Consider the following 20,829-nt stretch of genomic DNA (forward strand, 5'->3'; position numbering starts at 1 on the left):
CTACATCATTATACCTATTTTTCATCTTAACTTGCACTTACCTACTTTAATTCTTATTTTGATTTGGTTTTAAGTGTTTGAATCATATTCTCAATTGTAAGCTTTGTGCAAGCTTTTTTTTAAAGGAAAATTTTAAATATAAAAAACTTGGCCAAATTAATTACAATTTGTAGCAAAAAAAGGAAAGTTGCAGCCCAACCAAAGCCCAAAAATGGTGTGAAATACCAAAAAAGCCCAGCCCGATTTTTCCTCTTCAACCGTTTTTTCCTCAAACATTTCATCTCCTTCTTCAGCCCGACTTTTTTTTAACTCTTCTTCTTTTTCTTTTTCTTCTTCTTCTTCCATCACGTTGCTTCACGTCGACTTGGTTATTTTCCATCACGCTGCTTCACGACGCTTATTTGATCGAAGTTGATTGATCTTCCCCAACATTTTTCTATTTACGTCCATTTCTTGTTTCTCTTCTTTTAGGTTGTTGAAGCTGTAGGAAAAGGAAAATGTACAAAGTTTAGACCAAAAATATTAGATGATGACAAGAAAATTGTCAATGAGAGGCCCAAGAGAGAAAGGAAACAAACAACAAAGGCAAAGGAAATGTAAAAAGCATCTCCTAAAAAAAAAGAAAACGACCGAAACGACTTCATTAATGGACAGTGCTCCAAGCTTCAGCTTAAATATCTCTCAAATAAACTCTTAAACTCAATCTCAACCTTCTTAATCTGAATCTCAACCTTCTCAAACTTAATGTTAGAACTTGATTTTAGAATGTTATTGAAAAAGACTACAATACTACTAACAATGAACTATGCTATTTTGTGAATGATATTCTGTGAATGTTACAAGTGACAATGAACATTGATGGTAGAACTATATCTATAAGCATTCTAGTTTATACTAATGATGTTATCTGCTGTGATTGTATCAGTTTTATAAACTTTTTTGTATAAAATTCTATCAGGTACATGATGAATAAACCACTATCAAATATATGTCCAATATAATTCTATTAGATACATCATGAATTCTATCAATGATAAACAGTGATAGAAGTCTATAAATTTTTGTGAGTGATGATTTATTAAAAAAGAACATGATTGTAAGCTTCATCTCACTTGGGGAAAGAACTGCTCACTGAGCTCTGATACCACTTGTTGTCCCAGATGACTATGATCTTCACGTTCACAATCACAAAACACTCAGATTTAACAGTCAATAACAATTCAAGAGTCAGGGGAAGTAGTATGTTGAGGCTTGAAATTCTTCTGTCGTTTACCAAATGGCAACTCGATCGTGTAGATGAAGCTCTAGGAACTAAACGATAGTTCAATTATGTAAACGATTGGATGAAACACTAGACGATCATGTAGACGACAGTTGACTGGAGCTAGACGATCGTGTTGACGACAACTGATGAGCTTAACGATCGTAGACATTTGGACGCGGAGCTAAACGATTCAGTATACGATGCGATAGGAACTACACGATCGTGTAAATGATACTTTAGTAAATTCTAAACGATGTAGTGTCTATCAATGTTTAAATATATATTATATACTTTTGAAGTCTATTAATTCCATAGTTTACTGATAATCATTGATAGATATCTATGAGTGTCTATCAAGATGTCGATCAATTCTCAACTCAATTACTATAATGCTATAATGCTTCTAGTTTTGATGCCAAAAAATGAATCGACCATGCATAATCCTAATATTGCAACAAATTTTACATAAAAAATGAAAGGGGGATTTTTAAATATAAAAATCTGGGCCAAAATAATTACAATCTTTAGCAAAAAAAAAAAAACCTAAGGAAAGTTGCAGTCCAACCAAAGCCCAACTTTTACATAAAAAATGAAAGGGGGATTTTTCCCTCTAACATTTCTTCTCTTTCTTCAGCCCGACTTCGTTCACTCTTTTTTTTTTTCTTCTTCTTCTTCTTCCTCCATCACACTACTTCACGTCGACTTGGTTATTTTCCATCACGCTACTTCACGACGCTTCTTCGATCGAAGTTGATTGATCTTCCCCAACATTTTTCTATTTAGGTTCTTTTCTTCAATCGACTTCGTTCACTGCTTTTTTCTCCTTTATTTACGTCCCTTTTTCGTTTGTTATCTTGGTCCTCTTCTTCTTCTTCTTCTTAATCCTTCTGTTGCTTCTTCTACCACTACATCAACAACAAAAGATATAACTCTTTTCTCTTTGTGATTATAGTTATTGAGTCTGATTTTGTTTACTGGTAATATTTATTAACCCTAAATTTTGTGTACAGATGGTAAGCAACATCAAAAGGAAGATTGTTAAAGAAGAATGATCATCAAATAAATAAAATAAGACAAAAGCTCAAAAGGGAGAATAAGGGAAACTAAAACTAAAGATATAAACAAACTATGATAGACATTGATAGGGGTATATCACTGTCTATCAGTGATATGGACATTTTCTCATATATTATATGTTGTCTATCATTCATACCATGTTTAGTTGGGCCACTTACAGTTGGTGTTCTGATATTTCTTTTATAGATAATATTTTTATCATTCATAGGCTACTTACAACTGTCATGCTTCAGTATATAAAGAGACAATAGACAGTGATAGTATTCAGATTTCCATAAGTGTCTATAGATGATAGACAGTGATGAACTTCCACCACTGTCTATCGATGATAGAAAATTATAGACACTATCACTGTTTTATTACATTTCATGGTATGCAATAGACAGTGATAGAAGTCTATCACATTCTATCAGCGATAGAAAGTGATAAAATTTAGATTTCCATCACTGTCTATCAATGATAGACACTGATAGACTTCCATCACCATCTATTGATGATAGACAGTGATGGAAGTCATTAAATGATAATAGTGAGTGATAGTTTATGATAAAATATAGACATATATCACTTGTTTATTGCTGATACTTGTATGTTTAAACAGATGGAACAAGAACATGAACATCAAACAATAATGCAAAACCAGAACAAGCATTTGAAGATAACAATATGTATCTCATTAGATGTAATACAAATTATTAAAAACCAATTAGATGATAGGAATTTAAATACTTTTAGAAATGGTCCTTTCGGACACTTTCTAAATATAAAAATTGAGAAAATGCCCACAAGATTCATAAACTACCTTCTAAGAAGACAATGCATCACAAATAAGCTAAATGTCTTGACTTTTAACTTTAATGGGCATATAGCAAAGTTTGGATTGAAAGAGTTTTGTTTAATCACAGGTTTAAGTGGTACTCAACTACCATCAATAGATTTAGAAGAAAAAGAGCAAATTTCTGAACTTAGAAAAATAGTCTTTAAGAATGATGATTCGATTGATAGAAAAGACATTGAAAGAAGCTTTAAGTTCCTACATGATTATGAAAGTGATAGTGTCAAGGTTAAGTTGGCAAACTTCCTTCTCTTAAAGTCTTTTTTAATCCCAAGGCAAGATCACAATGTTGTTAATTGGAAACATGTTGACATATTGGACAATGAAGAAGAATTTAAAACCTATCCTTGGGGACGATTGTCATATAACTTGACATATAAATTTTTCAAAAAGGCTTCTTCTACTGAAAAGGATTCTGTATGCCTTCAAGGTTTTCCTTTGGCACTAGTTTATTGGGCATTCGAAATAATACCAAAACTTTCAACAATAAATATTGGATTTGGAAGAAAAATTTGTAATCAAACTCCAAGAATAATATCATGGGAGTGCTTGCAACCTGATCATTGGAGAAATCTTGAAGAGAATATCTTTCAAAGAAATGATGTAAGTATTTTCTATAATTTCATAGCCTTGTTTTTATTACCTGCAATGGTTTCAAACAAAAAATAGATAATAGTCTATCAGCAAAAACAGTGATAGACATATATCATAAAAAAAACTTGTTAGTGTTCCCTTGTTTTTGATCTAATGATTTAACATGTGTTTAAACTTGTAGTTTTGTGTAATTCCATTAGTTCCAACAGAAGAAGAATCATAATCAACCACTATAAAATATTTGATAGATTTGGAAGAAAAGGATAAGGAAAAGATAGAAAGAGAAAAAAAGAAGAAATAAATGAAGGAAGAGATTTAATTGGAGGAAAAAAGGAGCATAGGAAAAATATAATGGGGGAAATAGAAGAACTGAAAAATGGCCAACAAAGGATAAAAAAAAGAGCAGAAAAGTTTGAAACAAGGTCAAGAAGAGATCATCAGAATGCTAAAAGTTATCATAGAAAGACTTCCAATTGAAAAGCTTTCACAAGAAGAACAAGAAAAAGAGGTTGAGGAGACCATAGAGAAAAACAAAGCTTCTTCTTGTAGCTTATTCTTGAAAGAAATTATGAAATTGACAAAATGGTGAATTATGCTGCGAATTATGTAGCTCAGATAAGTCTTTTGCAATGTGTTATTTTATTTTTAAATGTAAACATACATTTACTAACTAAACTAAAATTGTTTTTTTCTTGTAGATTAAAATTGGGAATGAAGGAAAGGTTTGTATACAAGTTTTTGTACTGATAGATTGTGACACATCACTGCCTGTCAACGCATTTTTATTCCATTTGTTTTGTGTCTTTTATTATAGGAATATCATTCTTTTCATTCTTTTTGTATTTGATTTATGTTTTTTTTTGTTTTAGAAATCTTATACACAAACACAAGAGATTTAAACACAAGATCATTTTGACGATATACAACCTCTACCTTTGGAAACCCTAAAGACACAAGAATTAACAACAGTATTCGAGGAAAAGGATAGAAAGGAAAAGGTTTGGATAGAAAGGAAAAGGTTTTCTTTGTCTCTTAAGCTATGTGTTTTCTCTGTTAAGCTACATATTGTCTCTGTTAAGCTACATATTGTCAAGAAAGTCAATTAGATCTATCACTGGTATAGAATTCTATCAGTGTCTATCACTAATATAAAACTCTATGACTTTCTTGATTTTTATGTAACAATGACACATTACATTGTATTGTATTATTGCAGCAAAATGAATTTGAAGCTGCGGAGCATATGGAAAAAATTGATGATGATCAGCAAAAGGTAAATATCTAAGTTGAAATCTAAATGATAGACTTTTAATAGGAAGTATCTATTATTGATATACACTGATAGGATTCTATCATCATCTATCAGTGATAGACATTCCTGATAGAAGTCAATAAGGTCAATAACTGCCCAACAATAATAGTCACTGATAAAATTCTATTAGTATCTATCAGTGATAGATATTTATGATAGAAGTAAATAAGGTCAATCACTGAATTGATGGAATTCTATTAGTGTATGGTATACGTCTATAACTTCCTTAATTCTCATTTTTGCAGGAAAAAGAATTTGAAGATGATGAACATATGGAGAAAACTGATCATGTTCAGCAAAAAGATAAGGTAAATATATAGGCACTATGAAAGAAAATAAAGCGATATGTTTTCTTCTTAAGTATTATAGAATTTTGAATCTATTGCATGAAGCTGAGCTTGAAGAAGAAGAAGAATTTGATCTATCTCACAAAGAAGAAAAACAAAAAAAAGGAGAGAAGATCAAAACTAAAAAAATGAGAAAATGGTAAATATAATTAATTAATGTTAATGATATTTATAAAATACTATCAATGTCTAACACTATACTATTACTTTATTTATTACAACCTGTTGATAAAGGGAAAAAATGTTGTTGAACAAGAAGAGCATGTTGAAGAACAAGTTGATGAGAAAGAAACTGAAGAAGAAAATGAGAATGAAAAGAAAAAAAAACTTGAAAATAAAAGAAAACAACCAAAAGAAAAGAAGGTAACCAAGAGTTATTGTTGTCAGTCATTGTAAGACCCGACACATTTTTTAGTAATAATGTAATTTCAGTAACTTTATTATTTAGAATTTCAGTAATTGTTATTAGTTGGAAGGCATTTTTGAAATTTTGGACTTCAAGTATAAGTGCGGGAATTTAATTGTTGGCGTGAAATTATTCAATTTAAAAGTTAATGGTAGGAATTAATTTTCTTTTGAAAGGAAAAAGAATTTAATAGTATAAAATGGAAAGGAATTAAATGTAATTATATTTATTTCCTTTTTTGTTTTATTACTATTACTATCATTATTTTTTTTATATAAAGTCAAACCCGCCCCTCTTTTCTTCCTCACGTTCGTGAGCCCGTCCGACGCCGCCCAAAGTCGCCGCGTCAGTTTCTTCTTCATGATCTCCGTCCACCACTGCTCAAGCATCATTCGCTTTTTTCGTCACTGGATCTATCGATTTGGGTAAGATTTCTGCCGTTTGGGTTTGTTTTCGGTTGATTCTTGAATACTTGTTTACTTTTGGCATCAATTGGGTGATACTCATTGTGTTTCAACTTTGGATTCAAGTTTGTGAAGGTATTGAGGTGTTGTTCAGTGAAGTTGGAGTTTGTTTTAGCGAGTTTTGGTAAGTTTTATGCTTTGATTACTCTCTTGTAGATTAATTTTGGTTGTTGAGAAATTTTGGTAAAGTCATTTGGAAGTAATTTTTTTGACGAAGCTACACATGGATAATTTATTTGAGACATTGGTAGTGAAGTATGTATTTGATTCAAACTTTATCATGTAATTCTAATTTCAAATTATGATTAGGGGGTTGATTCAAGAATTTCATTCAATATGAAGAAGAGTTTGGTTTGCTAATTATTTGGGCTTAAAATTGGAGGTTTGGAAAGTGAATTCGAATTGGACCACACCTTAGGTAAGGTTATCTGGAAATATTTTGTAATATTTGGGTGTTTGGAATTTGGCCTTAACTATTAATTTTAAAGCTTGGTTTATGTTTAGGCTTGATTAAGGATTCAAGAATTTTACAAAGATTCAATTGTTTTTTGGTTCGACCTAATATCAAGGTAAGTAATCTTACTACTGGAAATGCCCACGGGCCAGGCATTAGATGTATGCTAGCATGATAAATGAATGTTATGGTAGAATGACAGCATGATAGACTGATAGTATGATATGACCAAAGTATGTTCTGGTACGAGATCTGAAATATTTAGTTGTGCACATAGACACTTGAATCCTAGTATGAGATGGTATGTGATTCCATATAGTTGTATTTGATCTGATGATGTTGAGGTATACATGTATGTTGTAGAACCATGATGTTGAGGTATATGTATATGTTGTAGAGCCATGGGGTTGAGGTTTATATGCATGTCATAGATTTGTACAGTGATGATTATGATGTTGAGACTGTGCAAATGTCCTTACTAATTAGTTAGATGCCCATTAGATTTTGTGTTTCCTTCGGGATTCACCAGTTTGTGTTTCCTTCGGGATTCACCAGTTTGTTTCCTTCGGGATTCACCAGTTTGTGTCTCCTTCGGGATTCACCAGTTTGTGTCTCCTTCGGGATTCACCAGTTTGTGTCTCCTTCGGGATTCACCAGTTTGTGTCTCCTTCGGGATTCACCAGTTTGTGTTTCTTCGGGATTCACCAGTTTGTGTTTCCTTCGGGATTCACCAGATTGTGTCTCCTTCGGGATTCACCAGATTGTGTTTCCTTCAGGATTCACCAGAGGTAGTGGGCATACTTAACTACAGTAAAATAGAACTCAGTCTTCTTCTTCTTATTTCATGTGTATATGTGTCCCATGAGGACCAGAGCAGTTTATATGTTTCACCAGAGGTGGGTATCTAGAGAACATAGATGTCTAGCCTGACCCCAATAGTGGGTTTACTTACTGAGTATTTTATACTCATTCTTTCTCATGTTGTTGTTTCAGGTAAGGGTAGAGATGCACTGACGATGGACAAGCGGAATTCGTGATCGAGCCACTGGGACTAGTTTTTATGCGTTCGCATCATGAGATTTAGAGTTCTTTTCATGTTTCTCTCAACTTTTAGTTTTGATGTTTAAAACTTATTTCTAAGAATCATTTTTCAGACTTATTTATTATCCTTTATCCTTTATGGGTATCATACTATTGATTTAGTATTTGAATTTAATGAAAGTTTTTTGAACTTACCTTATTTAATTAACATTTATTTCGTCATAACCAAGTGTCATTTTGAGTTCCATGCATGCATGTATTTAGTAACGGCCTAACTTAAGTCCTAGGTGGTCGGGTCGTTACAGTCATGATATGTAGTTTTCAAATTCTAACATTTAAGTTTCTTTCTTGTTACTATTATTTTAGGTTGTTGAAGCTGTAGGAAAAGAAAAATGTATAAAGTTTAGACCAAAAGTATTAGATGATGACAAAAAAATTGTCAATGAGCGGCCCAAGAGAGAAAAGAAACAAACAACAAAGGCAAAGGAAATGAAAAAAAACATCTCCTAAAAAGAAGAAAAAGACTTAACGACTTCATTGATGGACAGTGCTCCAAGCTTCAGCTTAAACATCTATTAACTAAACTCTCAACCTCAATCTCAACATTCTCAATCTAAATCTCAACCTTCTCAAACTTAATGTTAAAACTTGGTTTTAGAATGTTATTGAAAAAGACTACAATACAACTAACAATGAACTATGTTATTTTGTGAATGATATTTTGTGAATGTTACAAGTGACAATGAACATTGATGGCAGAACTACATCTATAAGAATTCTAGCTTATACTAATGATGTTATCTGCTGTGATTGTATCAATTTTATAAACTTTTGTATATGTGTTGGATAAAATTCTATCAGGTACACGATGAATAAACCACTATCAAATATATGTCCAATGTAATTTTATTAGGTACATCATGAATTCTATCATTGATAAACAATGATAGAAGTCTATAAATGTCTGTTAGTGATGGTCTATTAAAAAAGAACACGATTGTAAGCTCCATCCCACTTGGGAAAAGAACTGCTCACTGAGCTCTCATACCACTTGGTGTCCAAGACGACTATAATCTTCACGTTCACAATCACAAAACAGTCAGATTTAACGGTCAATAAAAATTCAAGAGTCAAAGAAGGTAGTATGTTAAGGCTTGAAATTCTTTTGTCGTTTACTAAATGACAGCTCGATCGTGTGGACGAAGCTCCAAGAACTAAACGATAGTTCAATTATGTAAACGATTGGATGAAATGCTAGACGATAGTTGACTAGGGCTAGACGGTCGTGTAAATGACAGCTGATGAGCTAAACGATCATATAGAGGGTTGGATGCGGAGCTAAACGATCAAGTACACAATGCGATAGGAACTACACGATCGTGTAAATGATACTTTAGTAAATTCTAAACGATCGTAGTGTCTATCAATGTTTTAATATATATTATATACTTTTAAAGTCTATCAATTCCATAGTTTACTGATAGACATTGATAGACATCTATTAATGTCTATCAACTCTCAACTTAATTACTATAATGCTATAATGCTTCTAATTTTGATGCCAAAAAATGAATCAACCATGGATAATCCTAATATTGCAACAACTTTTACATAAAAAATGAAATCAATATATAAATTTTAATAACCAAAACTGATATACTGTATCAGATGGTAAAGAAGAAACACTGACTTTCAAATTGACCATTAGATAAGTTCAGTATCAATATTCATGATCAGTTCATCAAGTATCTTCATTTTCAGAATAACAGTGATATACACTGATTGAAAGATATCAACGAATATCAACACAATGGTATATTAATGTGTATAAATGATAGACACTGATAGAAATCTATCAGTATCAATCAGTATATATCAGTGTTTGCATAAATGGGTATATCACATGTTTCAATCTAGAAAAGGAATATAAACAAAGAAATTCAAGAATTTTATTCATATAAAGATAGTGTTCCATTCACTTACAAACTCAATAATAGAACCAACAAAGGGCAAAAGTTCTAATATCAATCTATTTGGCAATACAAGGGAAAAAATGAACTATAATGATTACATCATTGACTAATTAGGCGAAGTTTGCAAGTCCTAGAATTGTGACCTTTAGAATGACAACGACTACATTTTACTGAACTACTTTTAGCTTCACCTATAGATGGAATCCTTTGTTTTTTAGTTCTTCCTGCTGAACGTTTAAAAATAAGAGGTAATGCTCTAATACCATCATCCAAAACCCTCCAATCTGAATGGATTCCAACAGTTCGAACACAACCCATATATGTCCATGACAACGCACTTGAGTAATAATAATTAGATACATAGGAATAAATATTCATGTTAAGAAGCCAAAGAATAGCAAGCACATGAGAGCATGAAATTTCTTCAAAATCCCATACTCGAAAACTACAAGATCCCAAAATAAGCTTTACTAGGAATTGTTTATCACCATCCATTGCTGAGTATTCAATGTTGTCATAGGATGAACCTAATAAATAAAAATGGGAAAAGAGATCAGCATATTACAAACATACCAAACATACCAAATATACAAATAAATAAAAAGTTGTAGAAATTATCAATGTTAGGGTGATAAACTTCTATCACGGTCTATCAGTGATAGATAGTGATAAATTTCGATCACAGTCTATCAGTGATAGACAGTGATACAAATCTATCACTATCTATCACACTGAATACCATTCTTCTATCAGTTTTATAAAGAACACTTACCATGAAACTTCTTGATTGTTCATGTTGGTTGCGTAATATATTTTCTGCCCAATGAGTCAAAATTATTGTCATTGACAAACTAGCTTTCCTTCGATTATGTAACCATTTTTGTAGTAAACCTCTAATTGCATCGAGTAAACTTGCAACTGGTAAGTTCCTATTCTAAAATAGAATTTACACACTCTGAAGGGTTTGTTGTCATCATTTCATACCTTCTTCTTCGAGAATATGCACGAGACCACTTCTAAAATCTTACATTAATAAGGTAACTTTGAATATTTGGAGAATTGACTCCATAGATCTCATATTAAACTCGAAGTCATCAACTGTATAAGATTTAAAAAACTAAAGTACAACTAGTCAATCAAAGGATACTTGAACAACTTCTTCAAATTTTGCAGAACATATTGAATGCACACACAGTACTCAACATTGTTAAACACACTTAAGACACCATTTGAAATGCTCAAATGTTGATCAGACACAATGACTAAATGCTCTTTATCCCTTAAACTAGTTTGTATATGTTCGAAAAACCATTTCCATGATACATCATTCTCAGAATCTATAATAGAAAATGCAAGGGGAAAAATATTATTGTTACCATCAACGGATATGATAGGTCTATAGTACCTCCACCCCTCAATAGATGCATCAATAGCCATGAAACAGAATTTAAAATGTCCATTTTCATCAATCTTTAAAGCAGTGTATGTTCCTGAAAAAATAAATGAAAACAATTATATTAGTCACAATGGTAACAAATCAATCATTGTCTATCATTGGTAGATAGATAGTGATAGATGGCTATCACAGTCAATCAGTGATAGACAATGATGCATAACATTTGATAGTAATATATGACTATCACAATCCATCTACAATATACAATGATACAAAATTTGTAAGAAGAATACTTCATTTGAAATAATACCTGGATTCATTTCTTTCAACCTTTCAAAAAACGGTGGAATCAAGCTATATGATTCAGCTGCATCACCATTTAATGATCTTAATATATGTTCTTTTTCCCTCCAAGCTTTTGAATAGCTAATATTAACACCAAGCTTAGTATGAGCCTTATGAACAATATTTTTAGGAAGGGAGTGATTAGTAGAGATAAACTTATTGATGTCTATCACTGTCTATAAGTGCAAAGCTCTATCATTGTGTATCACTGGTAGATAGTGCTATCACTGTCTATCAGTGATAGACAATGATAGAGCTCAATCACAGTATATCCCTAGTGATAGAGCTTAATCACTGTTATAAAGAGTGATAGAGTTCTATAACTTTCTATCAGTGACAGACAATGATAGAACTATATAACTGTCGATCAGTGATAGAGTTTTATCACTTTATATCACTAATAGATAGTGATAGATGTCTATCACTATCTATAAGTGCAAAGCTCTATCATTGTGTATCACTAGTAGACAGTGCTATAACTGTCTATCAATAATAGACAATGATAGAGCTCAATCATAGTATATCAAGCACGATATATTCTTAATGATAGAGCTCATAAACTGTTATAGAGAGTGATAGAGTTCTATCACTTTCTATCAGTGAGACAGTGATAGAACTATATCACTCTCTATCACTGATAGAAAGTGATATAACTCTATCATTTTGTATAACTTATAGACAGTGATAGATGTGTATCATTGTCTATCAATGGTAGAAAAATGTTCACATCCATACATAGTCACACCGAAAACTATCTATCTGCGGGGAAGAAGCCATAGATGGACGGTGCTACACGATTGTTTAGCACACAAGGATGCATCGAGTATCCAATACGGCACAATCGTCTAGTAAGCGAGCGCCTACGCGATCATGTAGCCAACGCAACACGATCGTGTAAAAAACTCTACACGATCGTGTAGCATTAGCTACATGATCGTTTAGAAAATATTACATGATCGTATAGTAAACTCTACATGATCGCATAACAAAAGCTATCTGATCGTTTAACTTTGTAAAATTTAAAGAAAGCCTTAAAATGAGAATTTTATCCCGAAACATCCATTAATAATTCATTCACAAACATTTATCACATAAACGCAATGCAGATAAAAAAAATCCACCAGTACTGTAAACGAATTCGATGAAGAAACGTACATTTACAAACATAAAAATAGAAGAAAAAAATTGTACTGTGGTCAAGGAAGAATTTCGATGAAGAAGATCGGCGAGGAAGAATATCACAGTGTCGAGAAGGAGAATGGGTGAGGAAGAAGATCACGACGTTCGACGAAGAAGAAGGAAAAACAACATTCAGCGAGGAAGAACATCAATGCGTTCGACGAGGAAGAAAGAAGAATAGAGTTCAGCGAGTGTAGAAAATCAAATTTGAAGAAAAGGAAAATCGGCGAGGAGGAAAATCATGGTGTTGATAAGGAAAATAAGCGAGGAAGAACATCAATACAGTGTTTGTAATTTGAGGATGGCGAGGAGGAAAATCACGACATCGACGAGGAAGCAGAGTTCAGTGAGCGAGCGCGGCAAATGAAAATTCAAGAAAAGGAAAATCGATGAGGAAGAAGGGTATTTTTGGTAATTTTTAAAAAAAGAAAACTGGAATTTTTTTTCTATAAAGTGTAAATATTATTGTTTTTTTCTTATTTATAAGGATTCCCCTTTTTTAAATTTGATTAATTTATTTTTAAATTCTTTATTTATATTTAAGCAAGCATATTCTTTTTTGTTTTTGCAAGTTTTCTTAAACAATAACTATATGACCCTCCAAGTAGACAACTAGTTCTCGATCTTCAGACTTTAAAGCTTTATGTACATATTAAGTAATTTATGTTTGTCGATAGGTTACTTATTAAACAATGTCACTTTCTTTGTTGTGTTGCTAAAGTAAGTTAGTTAATTTTGGTGCTTGTTGAAAGTTGAGTTGTGTATATAAAAGGAATAGTTGAGATTTTATTATGCTCACGTACATGTGGAAAATATTGTTGCAATTTGAGGAATGATCGTATAAAAGGTGATAGTTGAATATACGGAATTTTTAGTTAATATATTAAGTTGATAGATCCTAGATGTGTAGTGTTTATTTAGTCGATGAAATTATATTGTTGGAATACAAGACAAGAAATGAGAATATCAATTGGAGTATTTAATTTGAAAAAAAAGGACATACACAACATTGGAATTATGTCAAGAATTAAATAACTTGTCAGTTATTAAGTGTCAAGATAAAAATACATTTAACAAATAAAAAACGTAAAGAATTGTCATATATGATACGTAATCAATGTCAAGAATCAATAAACTTAACATGTCACTAGTGCCAAGTGTATTGTCTTTCTTGACACGGAAGTTATATCAAGAAACATTTGTCTTCACATTATTTCGGGATCAAGTTATCATATTAACAATGGATTACATGATGTTGTTCGCACGAGATTTCAAGAGAAATTTGTTTCGTGGAACTTGAATTTTGTATTTGTATTAATTTTGTGAAAAGTGAGTACAATCTCTAATACATAACATTTTTATGCTTTCAAAATAAACTATAATCTTTAAGCTAGTTGATCTTCTGGAATGATTGATTTTTGGGCTTATTGATCTTCTTGGATGATCGGCCTTTAGGCTTGATGGTCTTCTTGGATGATCGGCCTTTGGACTTGTTGATCTTCTTGGACGATTGGCCTTTGGGCTTGATGATCTTCTTGAATGATTGGCCTTTGGGCTTGTTGATCTTCTTGGATGATTAGTGCTCGCACGAGGCTTTTGGAGAAACTTGTTTCATGGAGTTGACTTGAGTTGGTGTTGATGTTGATGTTAATGTGATGCTATATGGTTCGATCTCTAGTACTTGATCATCTGATTCTCTCTCGATTGAATGCATACGCTTGATGTTTAGAAGCACCACATGTGGATATTCTTGAGCTTCGAGTCTTGGAAGAATGCTTGTATCGTCAAAGAACTTCAGCCTTCAAGCGTGGTTAGAATGCTTGTATCTTTAAAGGACTTCAGTCTTCAAAATGCTTGTATCTTCAAAGGACTTTAGTCCTCGGAATGCTTGTATCTTCAAAAGACTTCAGTGTTCAGGCTTGGTCAACTTCAGGAGTAAAGGAGTCTTCTGATTGTAGAGAATTTCCTTTAAGCTCTCTGGAGTGTAGAATTGCTAACCCCCACAAATGAGAAAATCCTCCCTATTTATAGAGTTCTCAGGTGGGCTTCATGGGCTTAGGCTTGGTTGGTCCATAGACTTGGCCCAAGGGCCCAACTAATTGGATTTGAGCCTTATTTGACATTTGGGTCAAATTAAGCGGCTCAATTGGACTTTTAACCCAAATAATAATATCAAATTGGGTAAAATTAATCTTATATGATCCAACAGTCATGATAAAACCATGTGGCGTCATCGAAATTTGTCTTCAACTTCAATTTGGGACACATGTCACCTCCTAGTTGGTCCCAAATTTGATGATTTGGAGTTTCGTCATTAATTTAGTGAATGATGTGGTAGTTTGTGATTGGTCCGAAATTTCTCGTTCAACAAATGCCCCATTTCAAGATTTATGCACATATATGGGTGGATGAATCTCGAAAAATATAAAGTTGGAATCAAAACCAAATATATTTGTTCTTGAATTTGACCTCAATTGATGTGTCTATCAAACTATGAATTTAGTACATAAGTTTAACTCGAATTTGGGATAAAATTTAGAATATGACCAAATTTTAATTTGAGATTTTAGTCCAATTTGATTTGGATCTGAGATAAAAGTTGGGATATGTCCAAATTTTAATAAAAGATCAATTGAGATTTCTTTTTATCAACAATTTATTTTGATTGAAGATAAAAACTCAAGTTTGGACAACTTGAATTTGGAATATGGTCAAATTTTAATTTGAGATGAATTTTAGATCTTTCCCACAACTTGATTTGAAAATAGTTATAAGAACCTAAATTTGGATGAGTTTGATATAAAATGTGGAAAATGCTCAAATTCGAATTTTACATCAATTTGAGATTTTATCTTGGTTCAGTTTGACCTGATGATAAAAGTCTAAATTTGGATGATTTAGATTTGAGATAAAATTTGGAATATGTCCAAATTTTAATTTGAGATTTTGTATACAATTTAATCTCAAATTGAACAATTTGATTTTGAATAAAATTTGGAATATGGCCAAATTTTAATTTAAGAAAAAATTTTGAGCTTTATCTCCAATTTAATTTGGTTAGGAGATAAAAGCTTAGAAATTTGGAATATGACCAAATTTTTAATTTAATAAAAAAATTTCAAATTTTATCCCCAATTTAATTTGGTTTTGAATAAAATATGGAATATGTCCAAACCTTTTGAAGATAAATTTGAGAACAAAATCTAATAAAATTAAATTAAATAGGAAATTTGTTTAATTTAATTAGAATGGAATCAAATTAGGAAATCTAATAAAAATCTAATATTTTAAATCAAATCTTTATTTGATTTAGATTTTCTAATTTGTTACACAACCTGGGAACCTTTATAAATATGACCCTAAACCCCTCCATTATCCCCATCCCCTCCTCTTCTTCTTCACTTTCCTTTCTCTCCTTTTCGTTTTCTTCTTCCAACGTTTTCTTTCTTTTTTTTCTTTTTTTTTTTCTTTTTTTCTTTCTTTCTTTCTTCTCTTTTTTTTCTACCCTTTTTTCCTTTTTTTTTCTTTCTTTCGTTTTTTTCTTTGTTTCTTTTCTTTTTTTTTCTTCTTTCTTTTGATCTTTCTGTTTCGTTTTCTATTTTGCAGCAATGCCCCTCTGTGTGACCGTCTCCTTGACATACATAGGGATGACTCCAAAAAGGTCTACCTATTGTATCACTGCTTGTGCTCATGCTTCCTAATCATGATGGGGGGCCATCAGAAAGGCTTACAACTCCTTCATTTGATCAACCTAGGGATGACCCCAAAAAGGTCTACCCTAGAATATCGACGCTTGTGCTCATGCTTCCTGGTCGTCATAGGGGAGGGGGGAAGGAAGGCCTAGAAAGGCTTACAACTCCCCCATTCGATCAAACTAGGGATGACCCTGGAAAGGTCTACCTATATATATCTCGATCAACATGGGGGGAGGGAGGCCAGAAAAGCTTACAACTCCCCCATTCAATCAACCTAGGGATGACCCCAAAAAGGTCTACCCTATTATATCACTTCTTGACCCGACTTTGAAGATGAGGCAGATATGCCATCAAACTTTTGAGTGGATTCAGGTTGACCAGAGTCGATCTCGCATACGAGGCAGAGTCGGATGGGCCAGAGTTGTCCTCGCATATGAGGTGGATCTAGGTAGACGAAACTTGATCTCGCATATGAGGTGGAACCACACAAACATTTTTGGAGAGAAAGTGAAGCTACATCAACATTTTGGAGAGGGGGTGACATTGAACCTTTTATAGAAGGAGCAAAGTTGCATCGACATGAATTGTGAAGATGAAGCGGAGCCACGCTAGACTTGGGAGATAAAGCAAGCCACGCCAGACTTGGGAGATTAAGCGAGCCACGCTAGCCTTGGGAGATGAAGCAAGCCCCGCCAGACTTTGGAGATGAAGCGGGCCACGCTAGACTTTGGAGATGAAGCGAGTCACGCCAAACTTTGGAGATGAAGCAAAGTCATACCATAAGTTTGGAGATGAAGCGAATCCATAACACAACTTTGGAGATGAAGTGAAGTCGCGTCATGACTTCGTAGACAGATATGTTAAAGATGGAGTCGAGCCATGGACACTGACCATGAACTTAAATATGGAACGAAGCCATGCATACCGACCTTGAACTTGAAGATGGAAGTGGAGCCAGGCACACCGATCTTAAACTTAAAGATGGAAGCGGAGCCATGCACACTAATCTCGAACTTGAAGATGGAAGCGGAACCATGCACACCGATCTTGAACTTGAAGATGGAAGCGGACCTTGTACGCCAATCTTGAACTTGAAGATGGAGAAGCATCGACGGATTCTCTGAACTTGAAGATGGAGAAGCATCAACGGAGTCTCTGAACTTGAAGATGGAGGAGCATCGATGAAGCCTTTGATCTTAAAGATGGAGAAGAATCAATGAGACCTTTGCGCTTGAGTTTGACAAAGCATCAAAAAATTCTCCACATTTGAGTTTGACAAAACATGTGCGAATGCTCTGCAATTGAGTTGATGAAGTATCAATGAATCATCGGCATTTGAGCTTGACAAAGCATCGACCAATCTTCTACACTTGAGCTTGAAGTATTGGCGAATTCTTCGCATTTAAGTTTGAAATATCGGTGAATCCTCCACATTTAAGCTTGATGAAGCATTGACGAATCCTCTGCAATTGAGCTTGAAATATCGGTGAATCCTTTGAAATTAAGTTTGATGAAGCATTGGTGAATGCTCCGCATTTGAGTTTGATGAAGCACCAAAGAATATTTGGCAGTAGGCTTGACTTTGCGACTTTGAGTATGAAGATGGCATTGCAAAGCCTCCAAACTTGAGCATGAAGATGGAGCATCGATGAAACCTCTGAACTTGAAGATGGAGAAACATCGATGGATCCTCTGAACTTGAAGATGGAGGAGCATCAATGAAGCCTTCGAATTTGTAGATGGGCATCAAAGAAGCCTCTGAACTTGAAGATTGAGGGAAATCGACGAAGCTTCTAAACTTGAAGATGGAGGAGCATCGATGAAGCCTCTGAACTTGAAGATGGAGAGGCATGAAATCTAACCCTTGAACTTGGAGACGGGGAAGCAATAGTGCAACCATCTAATTTTGAGATGGAGAGGCATTAATGCAACCATTGAAGTTTGAGTTGTAGAAGCAATAGTGCAACCTTCGAACTTGGAGACTAGGAAGCAGCAGTGTGACCATCAAATTCGAAGATGGAGAAACAACGGTGTAACCATCAAAGCAGTAGTCTGATCCTTGAACTTGGAGATGAAGAAACAGTAGTGCCAACATCTTTGTAGAAGAGGCAGAACTGCAACAACTTTTAGTGAAAGAGCAAAGTTGCAGGGAGTAATATTTTTTAGGGGAAGCAGGGAAGTCGCACCAAACTTGAACTTCTAAGAGGAAGAAAAGAAACATCCAAATTTGACTTCAAAGAGGAAGCGGTGAAACCTTCGAACTTGACTTTGAAGAGGAAGCGAAGCACCATTCCAAGTGTGTGCTTTTAATTTACCGTGTTAGCTCTTTAAAGGGATGAACATCTTCAATTTGATGTATTTCTCCCAATAGGGATGAACGTCTTCAATCTGTCATGTAGCGCCATACGTAGGGTGATTGTGGTACTCTTTTTTTATGGACTGAACTTAATTTTGTTAAAGTTGCCTATGTACCTTTGAAGAAAGGGATCAAGTCATGACGTAGTTCAAATATTTTTTTTTTCTGGACTGAACTTGAAGTTTCTTTCAAGTTGTCTATGTACACTTTACAATGACAGGGACCAAGTTATAATGTAGTTTAATGAATCTTTTTTTTTTTTTTTTTTTTTAAATTTTCACCTTTTAAGCTCATGTGGCCAGGAGGAACATTCAGTTTAGGTTCTTGCGATTAGGAGCTTTTACATTTAAATTTCAGAAGCTCCTATTTCATCATGACTTTGATCACCCTCTTCATTTGTAGGATTCATCAATACGATGAGCATTAGCTTCATCATCAAGGAACCTTCTGTTGGGGTTGATGCCCTAAATCTCGTAGGGTCTTATAGTTTGTAAACTTTATATGAACAACCTCTTATGTGATTAATAATATATGATATTTTTATTCACTTTGTCTATAAAATATGTGATATTTTAGTTGCATTAACCACAAACCAATAAACTAACATCCAAGGTTGTCGTTGTAACTTAAACATGTATATGGAGATATATAGGTGGATCATGTTTAAGTGATAACCTAAATGGTCTGTATTATATGGATAAAGTTGGGTACCTTATCCCAATGATACTACGAGTATGGCCCAATTTGTAGGTGTTACAAATGTTGTAAATGCTACAAATGATCTGATCCTGATCATTCATGTATTAGACATGCGAGCGGGGATATTCTATACAAAGAAGTTTGTATAAGACCGGACCACGAAATGTTTAATCTCACTATATAACACCGTTCATAATAGAGAATTTCATTTCACTAGGATGACCATAGGTAACATGACTTTAATCCTGAGTGAGTTGTGAACTCCTGCCTACGAGGACAATCCTTTGATTTGTATGGGTAAAAGTAGCCAGATCCGACTCAACAAGCCTACCATTTTGGGGATTCGTTTGATTGGGGAGCTGAAAACTCAGCTACACAAGATGGAATTCACTCATTCCCCAAAGTAGGGGTAAGTAGATAAATTGCTCCCTTAAGGGTTGATTCTGGGTCTTGAACAATGTGACACCACACCCTTTCCTAGCTCAAGAGGGGTTTAGTCATAGTGGAACTATGATCTATTGTTCATTAGAGGAATCAGTGGTACTTAAGAAGTTAGATGTAACTACAGGGGCAAAACCATAATTTGACCTCGCTGTACTTACGAGCATTTTGTGAAGGGTCATCGTACTATTGATTGGTTATATCCAATGGATACAGATATATATCTGTAGTGTGAAGAGTGCAGCTATCGGTCTTTAGTAGAGTGCCTAGCAGTTAACGAATGGTGGATAATGTAATTAAAGAGTTTAATTAATTATTCATGTACCGTTAGAGCTTCAAACTACCGATCCATAAGGTCCCCTTAGTAGCTCAAAAGGATTTAATTGAGAATAAGTTTTTAGGTTAATTTGAATTGTTCAAATTAATAAGAGGGAATTTAATTATATATGATATAATTAAATTGATTCAATTATATATGATATAATTGTTATAATGTATTTGATGCATTATAGTTTAATTGGAGGAAATAAATATTTGAATGAGATTCAAACAGTTATTAAAATTTAACATAAATATGATTTATATTAAATACCGTAAAATAGAGAAAAGAAACTATAGTTTATATTGTATATGATACAATAATAAAACTATAGGTTATGTATTATATTTAATATAACATATAGTTTAATATAAATAAGATATGATAAGTTAGTTATCATATTTATTTATATTAATTTTATTATTTTAAATAATAATTCCTTTATTCTCTCCAACCACCTTAGTGGGTGATTAAGTGGTTTTATGGCAAATGGAATAAAAGAATTTATTTTCTTTTCTTCCTTACAAACTTACATGAGATTCTACACGATTGAGAAGTCTTCTATATGATAGAGTGAACAGAAGAGTTATGCGTCTTCTTCAATCTCCTTCTTCCTCCAAACTCAAACACTC

The 20,829-nt window shown here is 33.3% G+C and overlaps 1 pseudogene across 1 annotated transcript in view; it reads left to right on the forward strand.

The window, feature by feature from the left end:
* Positions 1-20,829, forward strand: part of LOC150037674 (photosystem II CP47 reaction center protein-like) — a 35,712-nt pseudogene that overhangs the window by 12,689 nt on the left and 2,194 nt on the right. Inside the window, exons 4-5 of the transcript XR_016527802.1 lie at positions 4,987-5,043; positions 5,328-5,390. The product of XR_016527802.1 is annotated as a photosystem II CP47 reaction center protein-like (transcript). The remainder of the gene's footprint in view (positions 1-4,986; positions 5,044-5,327; positions 5,391-20,829) is intronic.

Source organism: Benincasa hispida, chromosome 2 (assembly GCF_027475165.1).
Source record: "Benincasa hispida cultivar pf3 chromosome 2, pf3_genome.v1.1, whole genome shotgun sequence".
In the NCBI taxonomy this organism is placed as follows: Eukaryota; Viridiplantae; Streptophyta; class Magnoliopsida; order Cucurbitales; family Cucurbitaceae; genus Benincasa; species Benincasa hispida.